The 5,371-nt window shown below is 37.3% G+C and overlaps 1 long non-coding RNA gene across 1 annotated transcript; it reads left to right on the top strand.

Moving 5' to 3' along the window:
* LOC127005774 (uncharacterized) lies at positions 1–5,371 on the top strand. Its single transcript, XR_007758897.1, has 3 exons — positions 1–123; positions 1,205–1,266; positions 2,097–5,371. It is a non-coding gene; the product is annotated as an uncharacterized LOC127005774 (long non-coding RNA).

Raw genomic sequence — 5,371 nt, 5'->3', positions numbered from 1 at the left:
GGCATCCAGTGTCTGTTATCACTCACCTTAGGTAGTCTGTGAAGGTCCAGTCATCACTGGTGCACGTGTATCTTACCTGTGATCAACACCAGCCACAGACTCCTGCCCAAGGAACGAACACAGGTGAGCCAATATTTTACCTCGCCAGACTTATCCTTTACAATATTCAACTCTTTAAACCTAACACACCTGTTAATCTTGTGACTGACTTCAACAAACGTTTCCCACCAATCTTACCAAACCCTAAACAATACCTATTTGGGTCACTAGTGTCTGTTATTTAATTTTTACTTGACTAACCTCCCAGCAATGATAAACCAAACCTAACCTGGGTAAATTTATCATTGACATATAGTTATTTCAACTTAATCTGTTATTTAAGATAGCCAGTTTTAACCAAATCAGCAATTATTTAGAAAAGTTGATATTTTAACCTAACTTAAATGTCAGAAGTGTCTAACAAAATTACCTTCCTTTGCTTATTTTAGTAACCAAACCAAATCAATTTGACGTACCGGGAGCTCTTAAACCGAACTTGCTTTAGTACTCAAGCTTGCATCACTTATGACTTTTTTCCTTTAATCCTAAATCAACTTGTTTAGAAACCTTGCTCTGACATACCTAACTTAATATAAGTTCACCTCTCCTAACTCAGATAAATTTCCGATTTGTGTTACTGACTATTTTTTAAACAAACATTTTGATTTTGGACGTAAATTTTTTACCAAACTAACTATCATTCAGAATGTTGCCTTATTTTAACTTAACAAAAAATTATAAACGTCACCTAACCTCATTGATCCTACTTAACGAACGGTAGCTATCCTTTCTGTAAAATACCTCCCAGGAATTCCTGGGTGTTGCAAAATGATACTAATACCCATGCTAGCTAGCATTGTAGTATTGTTTAATTTGTTTTGGTCATGTCTTTTTTTTCACATTTAAAATTAATTAGTTCACAGTATATTATGGCTTTTGTTATTTGCAGCTTCCTTTCTTATGAAGATCTAAAAGTGAATTTTATGATTATTCTTAGTCTTACTCCCAAATAGCTATTAAAGTCAATCAACAATGCTAAAATCTTTTTGAACAAAAAAAATTGCAAATTGGTCCATGAGTCAAGAGTTTTGACTTCTGGACAAGTATAGAAATAGATATAGGGCAGGTACCAAAGCATTTCTAATTGTAATGTATCTATTTGCAGTGATCGTGATGACATTGACAACAACGAGCAAGTCCTCCTAGACCTAGAGTGACCTCAAGCTGGTATTCGCCACATAACATTATTGTTTAATCATTTAGTTTTTATCATCCAGCATCAAGCAGTCATTCCCATGCAAGAATATAATGCACAATATAAGCAACTTCAATTGCTAGAAAATAAGACAATGTTGCCAGCCCATATAGTGTGCACTGTGCAGTAAATAACTCATGTAGATAATGCCTGTTATTCTATCATATACTTATGTCGATGCAATGTCTTTTAGTTCTTGCTTGGGTATATTAATTACTAATCCATTCTTATTTCTCCGACGGCCATTTCCGTGTCGATACGTCAATCAGTTCAGTACTTTTATTTTCTTAGCTTGTGTTTTGCAATTCTTTGCCAATTAAATCACTGGACACATCTTAATAAATATCACAGATTTAATTATCATATATCAGTCCCATAAGTTTATTTCAGATGCTCTTAAAACAACATCTGTCCATTCATAGTCCAACTTAACCTGGTAGCAGCAACAGGCCAAATTTGTGGCTTTACCGTGTACCAGCGATGGGCCACATTTTGTCATGATATAAACCCCAAAAATAGATGATGCATAAACTGATCACAAATGTGTTGATATATATTATGAAATGGTTTATGGAGTGATGATTTTTTCTCATTTGTCTCGCTCGGAGGGGCCTTTAAGAAACATGATCCCTGCAGCTACCAGGTTAACCTCTTTTAGTATAGTACACTAATCAAGAAAAACATCCCAATTAATATATATATATATATATATATATATATATATATATATATATATATATATATATATATATATATATATATATATATATGTTGTTTATTTGAACTTGTACTCATATTTCAGGGCCAAACATGATGTGGAAGAAGAAATCAGTTGTCTCCATCAGTTGGGTTTGTGCCATGGCAGCTTTCTCCAGCTGTCCGGCAGAGGTCCAGTCCATGCCATGGAGAAATTCAGCCCCCAACAATGAGATGGCATGCCAGAGATGGATCCGCAGCTTCTCCTCCAATCAGTCAATCCTTGCAATGCCCTTTCTCTTTTCTCTTCTTCTGTACCACCATGCTTACACATAACTGATCCAAGGTACTTAAACTCGTTAACCTCCTCCATTTCTTCACCATTCAAAATTATTTGGCATTCTTTTTCACATTCAATGCCCACTCTATATGGGCATACAAACTCTACAACCTCCCTTCTACTCCGCTCACAAACCATCACTTTACTTTTGTTGACATTTACTTTCAACTTTCTCCTTTTACATACACTATCAAAAACACTGACCAAATTTTGTAAGTCACTTTCATTTTCTGCATTGAGCACCGTGTCATCAGCAAATAAGATTGAATTCATCACCCACTTCCCTCCCTCCCTCAGCATACATTTTTACTTCAATTTCCCCAACTTTGCCCTTCATTTCTCATAACACCATCCATATAAATATTGAACAACCATGATGACATGACACACCCCTGCCTTAGCCCACTTTCATCTCAAAATGTTCACTTGTTTCTCCACTAATTTTGACACATGCAGATGCATCCTCATAGAAAGACTTTATTGCATAAAGCAGTTTTCCTCCCACACCATATATCTTTAAGACGTCCCACAATGCCAGCCAATCGACTCTGTCATAAACTTTCTTTAGAATAACTAGATCCATGAAGGCAGCATAGTATTTTTTCCTTTTGCTAATATTTTTTTCTAATAAAACACCATCCTGAAGGAAAATATCTGATCAACACATCCTCTTCCCTTCCTGAAGTCCCCTTGTTCTTCACTGATTTTCTCTTCTGTAAGTCTTTGTGCAGTCTCAATTAGGACTTTTCCATATACCTTTCCAGGTAGCCTACACTCAGCAGACTTATACCCCTACAACTCCCACCTCCCCTCTCCTGCCCTTCCCCTTGTAAACTGGGACCATGATGGCTTTTGTCAAGTCTGCTGGGACCTCCCCCCCCCTTCCCAGGCCACTTCACATATCTTGACCATTCATATAGTAACTTCATCTCCACACTTCAACATTTCTGCTGTGATTCCTCTCAATTCATTTATCATCATCATCTCATCGACGCCTGCCCTTAGGAGCTCCCACCAGGGGATGGCCACGGCAGGAGTTTCCATCTTTCTCTATCCGGACACTCCCTCCTTGCCTGCTCAAAGTTTCTCAAGGATCTCTCATCCTTCTCCCTAACGTACTCCTGCACCCTATCTCTCCATTTCACTGGAGGTCGTCCTCTAACATTCCCTCCCTCAATCTCACATACACCCTTCTGGTCATCTTACTCTCCTCCATTCGCTCCATGTGGCCAAACCACTTTAAAGTCACTTATTCCCTTCACCCCCGTGACACATTCCAAAACGCTCATACACACTTTCATTACTTATTCCATCCATTCTACTCACACCACAAGCACTCCTCAAATAACTCATTTCCACTGCCTGCACTCTAGACCTCTGACTTTCATTCAAGGCCCATGTTTCACTTGCATATGTGAGGGTTGGTACTATTATTGTATTTTCAACTGATAACTGATCCAAGGTACTTAAACTCATTGACCTCCTCCATTTCTTCACCATTCAGAATTATTTTGCATTCTTTTTCACATTCAGTTCCCACTCTATATGGGCATACAAAATCTACAACTTCACTTCTACTCCCCTCACAAACCATCACTTTACTTTTGTTGACATTTACTTTCAGCTTTCTCCTTTTACAGACGCTATGAAAATCACTGACCAAGTTTTGTAAGTCACTTTCATTTTCTGCAATGAGCACTGTGTCATCAGTAAACAGGATTGAATTCAGCACCCACTACCCTCCCTCAGCATACATTTTTACTCCAACTTTGCCCTTTATTTCTCTCATGACACCATCCATATAAATATTGAACAACCATGGTGACATGACACGCCCCTGCCTTAATCCCACCTTTATCTCAAAATGTTCACTTGTTTCTCCACCAATTTTGACACATGCAGATGCATCCTCATAGAAAATCTTTATTGCACTAAGCAGTTTTCCTCCCACACCATAAATCTTTAAAACATCCCACAATGCAATCCAATCGAATCTGTCATAAGCTTTTTCAAAGTCCATGAAGGCAGCGTATAGTTTCTTTCCTTTTGCTATTATTTTTTCTCCTACCATCCTGAAGGAAAATATCTGATTGATTCCATCAGTTCCTGCTGCTTTTCCATTTTTTCATCTTTTTAATGCCTGATTTACTTCTTCATATGTTATACTTCTTTCTTTATATACTCCTCCTCTACCTCCGCTCAAAACTGTTGCTGTTACAGCTGCTGGACGTCCATCATCAAAATTCATTAAGTTTTTGAAATATTCTCTCCATGTCTCTTTCACAGCTTCCCCGTCTTTGAACATCTTTCCATTCTCACCCATAACTTCATTAATTTTCCTTGGGGAAATATTATTGGGGTGATGCTTTTCTTTCGTTTTTTACTTCTTTCCAATATGATTTCCTGTTCCCTTTATATTTTTCACTTAGTCTTTTCCAAAGTCTTCACCAACTCTCTTCTTACTTTCTTTTATTGCTTGTTTTAATTTCATTTTGCATTCTCTATATTTCTTTTTCCTTTCCCTTTTTACTTGCTCAGCCACATTTCTTTCTTAAGTTTTCTTAAAAAAGTTCCCTCTTCTCTCTTACTATCCTCCTTATCTCTTCTGTCCACCATGAATTTCCTTTTCTTTTTCCATCTCTCACCACTTTCATCCCTACCACTTTTTTGTTGTAGTTAACACTACTTCTTTAAATGTTCTAAAAACTTTTTCAGTATCTGTACTATCTTTCACACCTTCCCATTTTTCACTTAAGGCATCTGCCATTTCACGTTATACTCATCTTTATTTCTTTTTTCCTGTAACTTTTCTATCTTCAGTATTTCCTTTTTTACTTCACCTTTCTTTTCAAACACCCACTTTTGCAAGATGGTCAGAGCCATCGAACATCCCGCTTACTACCTTCGCGTCACAGATATCCTTTCTCAGTCTTCCATCTACTGCCACATAATCAATCAATCCTTTCTGCTCATAATCATTCCCCCTCCTCCATGTGTATATGTGGATATAGGCAAAAGTAATAAAGCCCCACACATCAGAA

The sequence above is a fragment of the Eriocheir sinensis genome, chromosome 31, assembly GCF_024679095.1.
Source record: "Eriocheir sinensis breed Jianghai 21 chromosome 31, ASM2467909v1, whole genome shotgun sequence".
NCBI classification, from domain to species: domain Eukaryota; kingdom Metazoa; phylum Arthropoda; class Malacostraca; order Decapoda; family Varunidae; genus Eriocheir; species Eriocheir sinensis.
This window is presented reverse-complemented; position numbering and strand designations above follow the sequence as displayed.